Genomic DNA, 16968 nt, shown 5'->3' on the forward strand with positions numbered 1-16968 from the left:
CGGCGTTTTCCAAATCGATCGCTCAGTCGTCTGGCTACGGCGCCGGCGTCTGCCTGGGCCCGGGCCGACGATACATCTGGACCTCGGAAGTCCAACTGTCAGATGTGATTTTGGGCGTCACAGGCGATCGCGTCACTAATGTGACAACCTGCGCTTGGATGAGTTTACCTTTTCTTGCACGAGTGTGAAAAAGCAAGACGGAGGAGGAAAGAAACATCGCAAACACATCTTGAGATGTTAAAGCTCACATAGAGTGGTCCTGTCGCACATATATGTGAGTTATGGAGGTCTACTTACATACATTAACTTGTTGTTATGCTCAAAAACCTCCTAGTTGCTGTAAACGAGCCGATAGAAATCTCTCTTTTCTGACGATGTTTCCCTGCCGCGAGATTTGAGACTCAACTCTCTCACCCAGAAGACAGAGTGTGTTGTGATTGGCCAGTACCCGGAAGTACACCCGCTCTCAGAAGCACATTATCAAAACATTGTTTTAACAATATTTAAAAATAGTCACCTCCACAACGGACGTTATTCTTCTTCTGCGGTTCAATGTACGCAACCGGATGTGCCCGGACTAGTGCCCGGAGCAGGACGATCTGCTGTTCCAGAGAACCGGTGTTTATGTAACCGGACCGGGTTTTTTCAGAGATCTCGCTGAGCCCGAGATTACAATAAAATACAGTGGCTGAACTGCTTCTTTCGAAACTTCTGGGCTTCTTAAACAAGGTAATGACGCAGATACACACTAAAAAAACAGCTTTTATTTGGAACTTCCGGTCTAGGTCCGCTTTAAGGACACATGTTTTTCCACCGAGATCCCTAACGGGTGAACCGTGACAGGACTTGGAAGCCCCTTGACGCGATGTATCTCCTTTAATACCTGCTGATGTGACAGCAGCTCTCATTGTCCTTATTTTATCAAATAAATACACCAAGAAAACCTTTATTATCCAAGTTCTTCAGCTCACACAAGTACAGATTGCACAGAAGCTCCTCTGCCATGACTTCTCTTAAGTGTAACCAGCTCCGTGGGAAGAAGAGTGCATTCGGGGACAGCGGAGGTTGCGTCTAAGGTAAAGCGAGGACAAAATGAAGTCTTTTGGCCTCAGCACTGGTGGGTTGTTTGTGAAAGCGTGGAGGAAACAAGAGGGGCAATAGGAAACAACCTCATGAGGTAAAACTGTGGGCCTAACGAGGAGCTGAAGCAACCGGACACCAGGACAGATGTTCCTCCATCTCAGCACGCCCTGTTTCCAATTTGACATCATCTGCTCTCTCTCTCTCTCTCTGCTCTGCTGCTTAATCTTAATTCCTTATTCTTAGCGTTAGCCTTCTGACCAGAAAAAATGAAGCCTAGGGGTGTGATGGGGTTATGCCGCGTTTCATTTACAGTGGAACTCGGATGTCGGAGCGAAGGAGTGACGTCACCCCCTAGGACGCTATGGGACGTATCCCGGGCTAGCCTATGTTAGCAACACCCGACGATAACAAACTCTACAGTCGGGAATCCAAAATAATGGGGTAGTCCTATGTCTATATACCTATATGATAAGTCGGAGCTGTGAACCTCCAAGTTCACTGTGTTCCAGGGATACGCCCATGGTTTATTCCGAATTAAACCTTAAAGCTAACGTATCCGGGGCTAGCCCATGTTAGCAATACCATATTTGGTGCGCAAAACGGCGTAACTAGCAACATGTCTACAGATAAAAACCAGACATTACTGTGTGTGTGACTGGCTTACAGTGAAAAAAACAGGCAGGGATGCTATTAGCATAAAAATGTAGTATTTGTAGTGTGGCTGCTGGATTATGTGAGGCTAGTGGAACGCAACATTAGCCAATAAGCTCAATTTGAATGACAGATAACTGGAACTCTACTCACTCAACTTTTCTAGAGGAGTCATTGGTCTCAATCACTCAGCTCTTCTTCAATGGAACGTAATGTTTATAAAATAGCCGATTATGTACGTCGCATACGAGTGGACACCGTTGTGATTGACCGCTAGACTCGTCGGGTAGAAGCCTGGTCGTGGTCCACACCTCTGAACTCACGGTTGCAAAAAAAAACTGTCAAGGCCAAATCGTGAATCTCGAGGCTTGTTTTGCAGCTGGAAGACGTCCACACTTATACATAGTCCATGGGTTTCCCACAGAATTGTTGCCGCTGTGGACGACGTTCAAAAGACGCCGACCGCACAATGGTCAGAAAGCCACTAAAGAGGCTGCAGGCCACCGTGCTGCCAAACGCTTTATAATTTCAGAGCTTCAACATATGGATCATAAAGAACGCTCGAGAAGGAAAACAAAGGCAAAGGGAGGAGCGCAAGGACGGTGGTCGGTTCAATTTTTATGCCTCTAGGCCGGCAACAGCCTTGGCAGTGCGGATTATTTTTGTGGGTCGTCCGTCTCACGTCACATTTCTTTGTAAGAACAGTTCAAGTTTGGCACCAGAATTCACATGGACTCGAGTGGTCAGTGGTCAAGGTTTGTGTGAAAGTCACAAATCTTTTGAAAACATTTAATCCTTGGACTCGCACATTTACGTCTTAAACTTGGGTGTCCATAGGTCAAGGGTCACAGTGGACTCACAAAACATGACTTTTAAGCAGTAAATATATTTTTAAAAGGTTTTATAGGTAACATTAAGGAACTTTTTAATGGATGAAATTGAATATAATGCCCATAAACGTGTTTATGTAAATGTATAACAACTTTTTAATATGCTCTTGCTTTATGAAGGCTGCCATATTGTGCTGCCATGGGGTCTATGGGAAAAAATGACTTTTACTTCTTCCTTGATTTATAATGTCAATAAACATTTTCCTGGAGGAGTTAATTGTCTAAATTGGTAGTTTCAGCTCTCCTTCAATAGTATGTTGTTGTTGCTGTTCAGATAGTGAATATAGTGAATATCCACCAGGGGGCAACACCACTGGGGTCTATGGGAAAATTAGCTTTTACTCTTTACTTGATTTATAATGTCAGTAAACATTTTCCTGGAGTAGTTGATTGTCTCAATTGGTAGTTTCAGCTTTCCTTCTATAGTATGGTGTTGTTATTGCTGTTCAGATAGTGAATATAGTGAATAGCCACCAGGGGGCAACACCACTGGGGTCTATGGGAAAATGGACTTTTACTTCTGACTTGTTTTATAATGTCAATAAACATTTTCCTGAAGGAGTTAATTGTCTCAATTGGTAGTTTAAGCTCTCCTTCAATAGTTTGTTGTTGTTATTGTTGTTGTTCAAATAGTTATTATAGTGAATAGCCACCAGGGGGCAACACCACTGGGGTCTATGGGAAAATGAGCTTTTACTCTTTACTTATAATGTCAATAAACATTTTCCTGGAGGAGTTGATTGTATCAATTTCTAGTTTCAGCTCTTCTTCAATAGTATGTTATTGTTATTTAAATAGTGAATATAGTGAAAAGCCACCAGGGGGCAACACCACTGGGGTCTATGGGAAAATTAGCTTTTACTCTTTACTTGATTTATAATGTCAGTAAACATTTTCCTGGAGTAGTTGATTGTCTCCATTGGTAGTTTCAGCTTTCCTTCAATAGTATGTTGTTGTTGTTGTTCAGATAGTGAATATCCACCAGGGGGCAACACCACTGGGGTCTATGGAAAATTAGCTTTTACTCTTTACTTATAATGTCAATAAACATTTTCCTGGAGTAGTTGATTGTCTCAATTGGTATTTTCGGCTCTCCTTCAATAGTATGTTGTTATTGTTCAAATAGTGAATATAGTGAATATCCACCAGGGGGCAACACCACTGGGGTCTATGGGAAAATTTGCTTTGACTTCTTACTTGATTTATAATGTCAATAAACATAGTAGTTAATGGTCTCAATTTGTTATTTCAGCTCTTCTTCCCTAGAATGTCGTGGTTTAGAGGAAAATAGACGATACGGTTCATGAACTTGTTTGAGTACAGCGGAGGTTGGAGAAGACGTTTTCACCGTCATCAGACGGTGGACGACGCTCACATATAGACGCGCGTACGCCGTCCTCGGCGGCGACAGTGTCCTGAAAACGCCTCGGATCACCGCAGCTGTGAAATTTTCCCCCAAACGTCGCGATTGTTTGATGTCAAAGCCGTTTGATGTCACGCTGGATTCGTTTGGCCAAAACGTGTCAGAGGAACAGACTGCGCTCAAAGTTCACGTCCTTTCTCAACTTGTAGGTTTCGCTCCATAAATCTGCTCAACACAGATATAGTGAGAGTCACATCTGTTTTGGTTGAATGTAAATCAGATGTAATTTGCAGGAAAGATAATACAGTGAAGGGGGGGTGGGAGGGGGGGCCGGAGCGGCCCTTGATCGTGGTGTCCAAGCGAACCGCTCATCGTTTTGTTCTCGTTCTGAGTAAATAAAACCAAGAGCGTGTAAAGGAAATAAATACAGAGGTTAACAGACAGTGGTGTCAGTCGGTGGCGCTGATCCTGCTCTTATGGCACCATCATGATGCCAGAAATCACATCTGGAGCAGCGTGCACCAACTTAATTCAAGTTCAAATGTAGCCTCGTAAGGAAATTTGCATGTTACCTAACGTTTGCTGGATTCCGTTACGCAAACGAACGCTGATGCCGATGTTTCTGGAAATATTTGCAGCATCTGACTTCCAGGTGTTTTTTTTTACGTGGCTGCGGAGCGAATGGAATCATACTCTATAAAAATATGAGCTGACTAATGCGGAATTTGATGTTTAACATGAGGAGCAGAGGAGTCAACGTGAAATATGGCTGAAACCTGGTTTCCATTAACATTTTTCACATACCTGCCATTAGGGGGATGAACATGAGCTATAGCTAATTAATTATGCATTTAAAAAAAAAAAAAGATTCATGACCAGGGGGTTTGTTGTCTTTAAAATGTGTAAAATAATTAGGAAACTCTGTTATTGTATGATATTCTGATCAACATAAATCCTTATCCTTTCCTGTCCTGAACCACATGTTTTGTACTAATTTATAAGTATATGAAGTGACATAATTATTTATTAATTTGTGTATTTCATTGGAGCGCAGTAACAGCATAATACTAATACAGTAATAAGTCTCTAACTGGGAAATATTGTCATACCAATCTTACTTTTAAGACAAAAGTCCAGATTGGTACAGTAATAATGTGGTAATACGGAGCTAATATGTTATTTTAATAGTAAAATCAAGCTTAATACCATGATAATGATAATTACTGCAGACGGCCATGAGTGTAATACCTTTACATGCAACTATCTGTGAATTAAAATGAATAATTACCACATTTTATACAGTTCCATGTTTTTTTTCCAGCTGTTAAATGCTGATTACCACAGAAATAAGTCAGCGTTTCCACAATATAACTTCCTCATTTAAAAAAATCTTACTAGCTTACATCGTTTCTGTACAGTAAAGTTTTCCCTCCACTTATTTACTCGTTAAAAATAGGAACAGTGCACATTAAAATGTGCCAGATTGTGCCCAAGGGGTAATCTCAGGTCCCGGGGCAGCTTTATCTTTAACAAATGAACACATAAATAAATAAATAAATAAACACAGTAATATACACAGGAATCATGTCTTTTATTAGAACCTGAATTCTGCTGCTATGTTGACATTAGGTCATCTGAAGTTTAACACAGATTAGCAGATTAACACCAGTGCGATTGACGCTTATCGACTTTCATTCAAACCGTGTTGTTTTCGCCCCCCTAGTGGCCATCTTCTTCATCACACGTAAACAAAAAAACAAATGTAAAACAATTTAAAAGTGTCAGTAAAGATTGTACATCACCGCACAGACTGCATTGTCTGCTACTTCCTATATTGAGTCGTATAAAACGAGCGAAATCCACAAAAACTGGAAAAAAAACTTTTACAAGCGTCAGGTGACTCATTAGTTTGGCGCCGTCTAATAGTTACCATAAACCTCACAAAAGCAAGGGATTAAACGTAGAAATTGCTCCGAGCAGCTCGGGTCCTGATCAACAGAATGAATCACTTGACTTGATATTAAACTGTCGCGGGCGAAAAAAGGATCGCGCCGACGCGTCGTTATTGGATGGATTTTTTTTTTTTTTTCGAAATTAAACTCTGGAGAAACCCGTAAGGGATAAAAATCAATCCCTCCCAACTAACTTCTCATCAGCTAAAACTCAATCGTGCCTGAATGTGTTTTCGCCGCCTCAGCGGTTTGTGCCTCTGTTTCCCCTCAACACAAATACGTCGTGTCTCCCAAAAGTGGACACTTTAGAAAACTGGCAAATCTCCCTCTTTTACCCCCTTTGACTCTTCATTACCGTAAAACAGTTGTAGAGTTTTTTTTAACACGCTTCTCCTGACAGACGCTGTGACCACACCTGTGCTGCCATATTTTAGTATTCGCCGGATGTTTCACACGGAGGCGATTCTAGAGTCTGTAGGGGCCCTAGGCAAAAAATTTCCAGGGGGCCCTTCCTTCCAACCAGTGTTCATCGCCATTATGTTATACCAACGAAAAATGTATGAGTTTTTTTCAAAATTAATGAAATAACTTAAAGGTGAAGTAAGTAGTTTATAGTGCCATCTAGAGGAGAGGCTGAAATTTACAACAAAGAACTGCTCCTCTGCTCACCCCCTCCCTTCCCTGAGCGCTACGGTGTCCTCAGCCGGTCAAATGTCGTCCTCGTCGTCTTTCTCCGTGTCAGCAGATGAGGTTCGTGAGGCGAGGGAGAGGGCGGAGCTACCGCGGCCGTAGCAGACGAAGCGGAGAGAGAGGAGGCGGGACTTCAGCTACAAGTAAAGAGACGCTTGATTTGTTCTCTCGCGTTTGTCCTTACAGGCTCCGGTAGAAACATGGCGTCTCTCTGCTAACAGTGGCTATGCAACCGCGGCCCGCGACCATGTTATTTTACATGACTTTTTGAAACACTACGAAAATGAAACTATTATACAGCGACTAGACAATGCAGGAGCACATAATATGTATAAAAAAGTGGATTTTGGGTCATATAAACCCATAAATACTACACAGTGTCCCTTTAATTATAAAGTATGTGAAAATATAAATGTAAAGAACAATAAAATACTGTAAATAGCTTTTAAAAAACTATATAAACTGAGTTAAAAAGATATTTACCAACTTGCAGAACGATAACTTCACACAAGTTAAAGTGAGGTGGGGCCCCTTTAGGGGGGGGTTTCCTACTGAGATGTCATTGCAAATCGCCCATTGTTGTTTAAGGGGGACGGGGAGGCGGCTGGTCACTGCACATTTCAGTGAAAACAGCCCTCAGGCTCCAAGTGTCGGGGGGCCCCCTATCGGCTTGGGCCCTCTATCGGCTTGGGCCCTCAATCGGCTTGGGCCCCCAATCGGCTTGGGCCCCCAAGAAGTTGCCTGCCTTGCCTTGTTCACAAGCTGCGTCCCTGGTTTCACGCGGTGGAGCGGCGCATTAATACGACGCAGTGCAGCGTACAACAGACGGAGCTTTGTGTCACGGTGTGAAAAAAACCCAACATTTACCTGACACTAAAGTAAATTTAGCAAAGTCTGTGCTTTAACCGCCCCGTAAAAGAAAAAGAGTTAAATGCGTGTGTCGCGGCCACATGAGGGCGACCCGACAGATTCAATTAGCAGAACCTTGCCCCCGCCTCCGCCCCGCCTCCGCGGCACATAATCTGAATTATGTTTGCCGGGAATGGCGAGCGAGGCACAGCTTGAGTTCCTGTTAAAAGAAACGAAACAAGAGAGGTATTTTTTTTTTGTTTTATGTTCCAGCTCTGGCGGAGCAACTTCACCGCGTGACGCGAGTTTACGCCAACGACCTCCGGGGTCACGAGGTGAAGACGTGAAGCGGCAGCTGCAGCAGCAGCAGCAGAAACACTCGTCTCAGGCTCTTGATCCGGGCGTAGTGAAGGTGTGGATCCATCGCAGCAGCTGCTCTCACACACACACACACACACACACACACACACACACACACACACACACACACACACCTTCGTCTCCTTCGTTTGTGTTAGAGTCGTGTTGATGAGGGTCAGCCGTGGGTTAAGCTGCATCATTTATGAACACAATGATGACCGGGCTTAATTATATCAGCTCTCTTTTGGGGTTTTAAGTCCAATTAAATGACCAATAATAACCCAGTGACTTCAGAGTGACCTCTCTGTGTCTTGTTTTAAGTTTTCTCTTGATGTTTTTGTTCATACGACAGCACATTTTGGATATTAAAGGCATAATTTGCTTCGTTTTCTTTCTTTTCGTCCTTCAAGATCACAGGTCATGTAAATTTTGGAGCCAGTTTTACCTGAAACACTAATTATCTTCGGGACATTTTCTGCCACTATAGGAACAAATGTGTGGAATGGTTTAAAAATAGTGGTCTTTAAAGGGTTAAAATTAAATATATATATATATATATATATATATTTGATATGTATATATTCATTTAAAGTGGTAAAAATTCTGAATATATAATGTTTGTACAGCAGTTTTTGGGAAGGTGCCATTTTCTGTCACTAGGAACAAATTTTTTAAAAAATCTGACAGTGCAAAAATAATAACAATGCATCAAATTCAATAATTCTGCTAATCATTGACCCACACCAGGGCTTAAAAGTAATTATTATCAAATTCTTCTTGAAATGTATTTTCTGGAAATTATTGTAGTTTTTTGGTTTGTTTTATTCCCGATACAAAAAGCAGAGTTGTGTAAAAATACTGGCCTTTAAAGGGTTAAAATTTCCCAAAAAAATAATATTTGATATGCATATTTCAGGCTGACGAAGCTTTAAAAGACTGACTAATTTAAAGTGGAAAAAATAGGAACATATAATGTTTTTTACAGCAGTTTTTGGGAAGGTGCCATTTTCTGCCACAAGGGACAAATTAGTAAGTTTTTTAAAAGGAAGGCTTTTTAATGGATCAGTGATTCAATTTTTTTTTTTTTCACTTTTGTCACTGGACACTTGGACTTTTCATAATTTCCTCTCAGTTTTCAAACCAAACTTGCTCATTAATGAAAAAAAAAGAACCCACAGAGTCTGAAGATGTTTAAAAAAACCTGTCAAAGTACGAGTATTTTATTCTACATCCATCTTTTCCTTCTAGTCTTTTTTTTTTCTTCCCGAGAGCGAGACAGAACTTCTGTTTTAAATCTCATCCCCTGGTCGTTTGGCCCGCAGACTTGGCAGCGTTCCCTCGTATACATATTAATGTGCGGGAGTCTATATTTTCGAGCAGCAGGTAACAGGTGAGCTTTCAGTCGAGTCTGGCTTTGGGTGGTTCGGACGTCTGCGCTGCAAAAAAAAAAAAAAAAAGCAGCAGACAAATCCCCCGAGCGGCAGTGAAACAGCAGCAGCAGCAGATTAAAACATGCTCTGGATTTCAGCTCTACAATAAGTACAAGAAGTTAAAAACTCAGACTCTCGGTGACCTCGCAGAGACCCTCAGAATAAACCTTTAGATTCCCCCCGAGGCGTCGACGCACGCAACGACATCGCTAACGTGTCACTAATTCACCTGGAAATAGCGCAGTTTACCTCCTGCAGCATCCAGAGGAGGCTGCGACAAACTCTGAGGAGGCAGAACAAGAGCGAAGAAACGACAAAAACGTCAGTAAGTACAGCAGCAGGAGGCTAATGAGTGTATTTGGGTTATATGGCCTGCAGAAACACCAGGGGCGGAGGGGAGGGGGGGGGGCGGGGGCGGGTACACAAACACCGCGTCGCACTAATTACTCCCCAGATGAAGAACTAATACGGTTTAAAGATTATTTGTACAGCGGGGATGAGTGACGTGAAGAGCAGCCGGTTTTGTTTGCGAGAGAAAACATCTTGAAGTCATTTTTTCCGTTTTGTTTCCGTCTTAAACGTTGTTTTTTGTTTTTTTTTCCGTGACGTTTGATCGAAAACGTCGAGGATCGAGCCGACGGATCGAGCTACAGCTGGTGTGTTCGGAAAACGGATCCAAAACAAAAACACGGTGGCCCAACTACGCTGGCCTTTTTTTTATAGCGGTGTTATTTTCGCATTAAAAGACTTATAAGATAAGTGCAGGTCATTAAAACCTTTGGGGCGGACGTTCACAACTTGGCAGTTTGAAAAACAGTGAAACAAAACTGCTTATTAAAACAAGCGTACAGATGTGGGGGTTTTTTTTTCGCACTAATCGCTGCGGTTACGTTAACCGTCCGTGTTCCTGCTTGTTTTTTCCAGATAAACAGCAGCTGCGTTAAGTCGCCGCTACTGTTCCACGTGTGCTATCGTCAATAAAAGTGGAATAAAACTAATTGCAATTATAAAAGATGCTGGGCAGGAACGCAGGGTTTTTCCAGTAGCTTTGGCTTATTTACACCAGTTTAGCTTCTGTATTCAGTCTCTTAAGTCTTACTGCACCACAAACACTGATTTTAGCCACTGATCTAATAAAAACCCAATCAGCAGAGGTCTAAAGTATCTTAAAAAAAACATGTTTATTGATCTATATTTGCCTGTAAACAGCGTTTACCGACTGTAAAGTGAAGTTTGTTAACCCGTTTATTCCCCTGCACCAAACCCCAGAGAGAAAATCAGCGTTTTTTTAACGCACAGGGAGTGAGACACTCCTGTCGACTGCTGCCTCATGTGGTTCGTTTGAGTCACTTAGGTGAAAACGTGAGAGAGATTTGAAATAACACATTTTAAATGAGCGATGGAGGCAGAGATGGATGGACAAGTCCTCTGTGCCTTGGTGTAAAAATCATTGATTTTCTCTGTGGGGTTTGGTGCAGAGAGTGAGCAGGTAATAGAGCGATGAAAACGTTGTCTCTTATTGGATTAACCTGTTCTTAAGTTGCTAAATTGTGTAATAAAACCTTCTTCAGATCATATACAAATACAGACTCGAGGTGTGAAAAATTCCCTCTTAATTCGTCTCCTGACGATCAGATCCGTTGATTTTCCGCGGCTCGGTTGCTGTAAAAACACTGAAGCTCGAGGTTTTTTTTTTGCTCTCGATGAAAGAAGTAAACGAAAGAAGTGCTTTGGTGAAACGTTTAAACGCTAAAATGTTGTTTTTCTTCACTATTTCATCATTTCTTCCGTGCAGAGTGACATAATTAGAGAGGTTTTGTTGCTCTTAGTCTGAGCCGAGGACGTTAGTTTAATGAAGGTTAAAAGTCACTGGAGGAGCAAACGGTCAAAAAATATGTGTTATGATTTCATTAGATTTCTTGGGTTTCAAACCTGAGGGTTGCCAGTGAAAATCCGGGGACAGGTTAAGTGCCGGAGTGCCCCTGAGCAAGGCCAATGCGCAGTCAAATATGTTCTGTGTTGTGTTTACACGACGGATCGTCTAACGTGGTTTTCGTATTCCGGTAGCAGCCTCTGCGTTAAAACCACTTGGAGCTCAGCTTCTACTGTGCTCTATGGGTTTTTAGTTGTACTTTTGTCAGTAGTTTAGTAGTAGTTTTAGTGGTAGAAGATTTAATAGTTGTTTTACTGGTAGTTTAGTAGTTTTGTTCGTTTTTTATTAGTAGTTCTCGTAGTACTTGTTCCAGTAGTCGTTTTAGTAGTTGTTTTCGTGGTAGTTTTGTTAGTAGTTTGGTAGTAGTTTTCGTAGTACTTGTTTCAGTAGTAGTTTTAGTAGTTGTTGTGTGTTGTAACTGGTAGTTTTGGTTGTCATTTTACTGGCAGCTTAGTACTTTTGTTAGTAATTGTTTTAGTGGTAGTTTTGTTTGTAGTTTAATACTAGTTCTCATAGTAGTTGTTTCAGTAGTAGTTTTAGTAACTATTTTACTGGTAGATTAATAGTAGTTCTCTTAGTAGTTGTTTAGTCATAGTTTTAGTATTTGTTTTACTGGTAGTTTAGTTAGTAGTTTGGTAGTCGTTTTACTGGTAGCTTAGTAGTTTTGTTTTAGTAGTTGTTTTAGTGGTAGTTTTGTTAGTAGTTTAGTAGTAGTTCTCGTTGTAGTTGTTTCAGTTGTAGTTTTAGTATTTGTTTTACTGGTAGCTTAATAGTTTTGTTAGTAGTTTAGTAGTTGTTTTGTGGTTCTTTTACTGGTAGCTTTGTTAGTAGTTTAGTAGTTGTTTTAGTGGTAGTTTTGGTATTTGTTTTACTGGTAGTTTAATAGTTTTGTTAGTAGTTTAGTAGTTGTTTTGGTAGTAGTTGTTTCAGTAGTAGTTTTAGGATTTGTTTTACTGGTAGTTTAATAGTTTTGTTAGTAGTTTGGTATTTGTTTTAGTGGTAGTTTTGTTAGTAGTTTCAACAGTAGTTGTTTCAGTAGTAGTTTTGATTGACAGCTTTTTCTGCCTCAGTCCTGTGTGGATTGTGTGTTTAATTGTGTAGACAAACAGCTGCTCGTTGTGTGTCATTTCTTCAGTGACTGTAAATAAAAACACTATTTTAGTGCGTCAGCTTTGACATAATTATCCTGTTTCCTCGTTCGTTTTGCAGAATTTACGTCTGAATAACTGGACCAGAAATGAGCTTCACCTGTTTCAAACAGCAGCAATAATATAAGAGAAGCTCAAAGGTTAAAAGATAAAGACTTCAAGCTTCATTTCCAACGCGAGCGCTGATTGTTTTCATCTAAAAAGGTGCAGCTGATCGTCCTCTCAGGTCTGAGCAGTAACATCAGCATAAGAAAGTGTTTTAAAACGCTGAAACACTCAGACTCTGCTGTTGAACCCAGATCCAGCTGGATGCTGCTGATTTTACAAGCCTGTGCTGTGCCATTAAATCACGGCAGTGCTGTCTGTGTTTCTCCGGGAGAATATTTCTGTTTTCAGGTCGATCGACTCGGTCGCCAAAGAAAAAACAGAGAGAGAAAAAAAGTGTCACATTGTTGGACTCTCGTGGTGAAATAAACAACGTGAAAACGGCACCTAATCTGCGCTCGCTCTGCAGGAAATGTCGTGATTTGCTGCAACAGATTAACTTTGATTGGAGAAAAATAATTAACTGTGGAAAAAAAAAAACCCAGATGACATGATGACAGATGTATATGAGGCATTCCTGTGATTCTCTTCTAAATCATTTTTGGTTGGGAGAGAAAAAAAATGACAAGCAGTTGCACGACATGGAAATGGGATAAACAGCAGGTGTCCATCTGTAAAGAGACATGACTTCATACGACGCGGAACGTCAGGCTCGCTCCAACGTTCCATATTTACTGCTGTTTGGGTCACAGAAACATTCGGGGAGTCTGATTGGCTGCAGCCGATTGGTCGCTGGGTTTCATTTCCACGCACACGATGTCACGCGACGGGTCCAAGTCGAGACGCGCCAGTGGTGACGAATCAGAGCAAGAGCGAGAGGAAATGCTGGATCGACAACTTAACACACGTCCCTGCTTTTCTTTTTTGTCTGTTCTTAACCCTTTAAGGTACGACTCAACCATTTGGTCGACCACATTTTAAGTCACTATATCTCATTGAAAAAAGCATCATGAATTATGCAAACCAGGTTTATTATGAACAGACGTCTCAACCGTTTGGTAGAGGCATTTATCTGAAATACTGTAGGGTCTAATAAAAAATATATATACATATATATATATATATTGATTGTCATTATGGTTATCATAAGGAAATAAAATAAAATATAAAAAATGCAAATAAATTATTTTTCCTTTGGTGTTTTTTTGGTGCGTACCATAAAGGGTTAAAGAAAAAACAAACGGATAGATATTGTAAACACAAATACAAGGACACAAACAAACAAGACGCCTTGATAATATGATAATGTAATGCCTTGTATTTAAAGGCGCCATATGTAAGTTAAGTAACGGTTACTACATTCAAATTCAAAACACCGAGGTCTTTTAGGTTTCGTTTTCTGACGTAACTGGCAACCCATGGTTGCTCGGCAGCTGAGACTCTACTGACTGCAATGACTGGTAGACGGGGGTAGGTGGCGCCACATGCCAAAAACATGATTTCAAAACATAAACGTGATTTGCAGTCTGCAAAATATTTTTTTTTTAATGCAAATATTTTGTCTGTACTGTTGTTGTTGGTGAGTTCAGTTTGTTATATGAACATTATTCCTGAGTCTCTGTGACATATTAGGAGGATTTTATGATTTCGATGTATTACATAATGCACCTTTAATTTTATTTATTTATTCTCCTGGACATAATTAAAATATTGTTTCTTGTTCTAAATGATGAACTTTTTCCACTTTGTGTGAAAATCTCATAAAAGTGTGGACTGCAGCTGCTTTATACATATATATATATGAATATATATATTTGTGTATAAGTGTTTATGCATCGCAATCAATGCAGTTCTAAAATAAAGATTTATTTCATCAAAAACGTGTCACATGAAATGAACAAGAAGAGAATGACGAGGCGTGTATGTTTGAAGGTCGAGGCTAACGTAGACGGGTAAAGTACACAAAAGATCCAAAGATGGACGGTAATATTTTCATTAAATTACGACATTTTCATCAAAGGTCCCGTGTGTAAAAATACGACATTGAACCTGAAATAATTACATGCGCTAACTGTAAAATCATGTCATTTCATTCCCTTAGAATGATCCTTTTTTACACATTTACACGTTCACGTAAAGAGCCGAGCTTCGGCTTCAAGGCGACCGTGTTTTTTACAGAAGCCCACGATGGACAAACTAAACACGTTTACGACGCTAACTGAAGGCTAACGTAGTATTTTCCAGCGCACGTGAAAGAGCTGAGGTGAGGTGAGGGACTTTCAAATTGAAACTTCAGGTTGTGGAGAGAAATACCCGTTCACAGAAGAGCAAATGTTCAAGACATGAGCAGACGATCGCGATAAGAAAGAAAGTCCCAAAAGTTTTAAAGTTGAAAACAGAGTCAGAGAAAACAACAACAATCATATTCTGGAGCTTTAACGGCAAACAAACGCCGTAAACGCTCGCTGAGACTGACTGCTCTTATACTGCAGGTGTCGCTAATTGGACACAGGTGGACGTAATGAGGGGGCGGGGCATGTGATCAAGCCGGTGGGCGTGGACTAATAACAGGAAGTGATCTGCAACCAAGTGGAGATTGTTACCTTCAAAATAAAAGAAGAAAGAGGCAGAAAGTTACATAATTATTATTATTATTGTGTGTTTCAGCAAGTGTTCATTTAATTTGTACAAAAACTCACAGAATTCAAACAAATACTGGAAATATCACGATTATCTTATTGATAAAAGTGGAAAGGAAATGGTCAGATGAGGAATTTACTTTCATTTCTTTCTTCCTAATGATTCATTTATTGACTTAAATCAAGTTAGACATATTACTTTACACACATATACAGACTTATATTAAATGATTACATATACAGGAAACAAGAATTCAAGTTCAAGGTCTAAAATCAGTATTTTAACAACTTTTTTTGTTGGGTTTTGCTGTCATTCATCATTTCCCCTCTAACTGGTTAATTTACACTACCGTTTAAAAGTTTGGGGTCACCTACACAGTTTTTTTAGTGTTTTCCATTAAAAGTCACACTTTTATTCATCAAAAGAGTTGCAAAATGAATAGAAAACACAGTCAAGACATTGACAAGGACCAGCAAAACTGTTTTCAGCTGTGCTAACATCATCGCACAAGGGTTTTCAAGGGTTTTCTAATCATCCAATAGTCTTCTAACGCCATTAGCAAACACAATGTACTTAGATTAGAATTAGAACACTGGAAATGGGCCTCTATACACATATTACATAGTATATATTCCATTAAAAACCAGGCGATTGCAGCTAGAATATTCGTTTACCACATTAACAATGTATAGAGTGTATTTATGATTCATTTAATGTTATATTCATTGAATAAAACGTGTTTTCCTTCAAAAATAAGGACATTTCTAAGTGACCCACAAACTTTTGAACAGTAGTGTATACACAGACAGGTACCATAAAGCCACGATCAGTATTCAGTATTCAATAAATGTGTCGTTTTAAAGTAGGATAAACACAGGTAACAGTAGTTCATATGAAGAGTCTATATGAGGATCACCGCGTAGAACATTACACGACTAATTTCCGAGTCTCTTGCATATTTCAGAGTCACCTGTCGCCGTCTGTTTCGCGGAAATCCTGTCGACAGGCGGCCGTAAAAAGCGCTTTGGCACCGTCTTCGCATCGGAGTGCTGTTGTGAAAAAGAGGCAAAAAGTGAAGGATTTATGAAGTGAGACGGACTGAGAGGGATGAGTTTGGTTCTGACCTGAGCACACATGTGGACGCTACCACAGGAGAGTTACACAACAGTGGATTCACCAAGACGGGAACCAATAAAAAGGCAATTTGTCAATTTCTGTGCAGGTTTTTTCTTTCTTTCTTTCTTTCTTTCTTTGTGGGAAACCTGCAGGGATTTAACAGACCTTCGATATGAGCAGCAGCAGCAGCAGCAGCAGCAGAGACGTCGTTAACTTCCCTCCGTCACGTACATTACACCGTATTTATTCGCGTCTCGTAAATGTCTCACCCGTTAACGGCCCGGTGTGTTTCGGTGACACCCCCCGACAGACGCGCTCTACCCAAAGAAAACACACTTTGTCCATTAGAGGGTGTAAATATTGACTCCTTGATGCTGAGAAGTCACACATTCCACATTCCACTCCTGGTGGTGGTGGAAAAAAAAGAAAAACCTCAGCCATGTGTTACAAATCAAATGGAAATGATGGAATTAAAATGAAACAGGGCACTGAGATAACCGTTTAATTAGCGCTTGTGTGGTAGCGATCAGGATGAAATCCAAGAATAAAAACATGTGGTATATCCCCCCCCTCCTCCTCCTCCTCCTCCTCCTCCTCCTCTCGATCCCAGTTGGTCTTTTTCAAATCTGTGCAGCAAAGGACTCATTTCACGCCTGTTACGTCGCGACACCACCTGGTTCCCTCGCAGAGCGGCGGCCGTGAGGACGTGGACGACGTCTCGTATGGAAAAATTTCAGATTAGATCGGACTTAAGTGGAGTTTCCTGTGCACTCGGAGTGAAATTAATGCCAAAAAAAATGTCGATGTGCATAGAAAAC

The sequence above is a fragment of the Microchirus variegatus genome (assembly GCF_963457635.1).
Source record: "Microchirus variegatus genome assembly, chromosome: 6".
NCBI lineage: Eukaryota > Metazoa > Chordata > Actinopteri > Pleuronectiformes > Soleidae > Microchirus > Microchirus variegatus.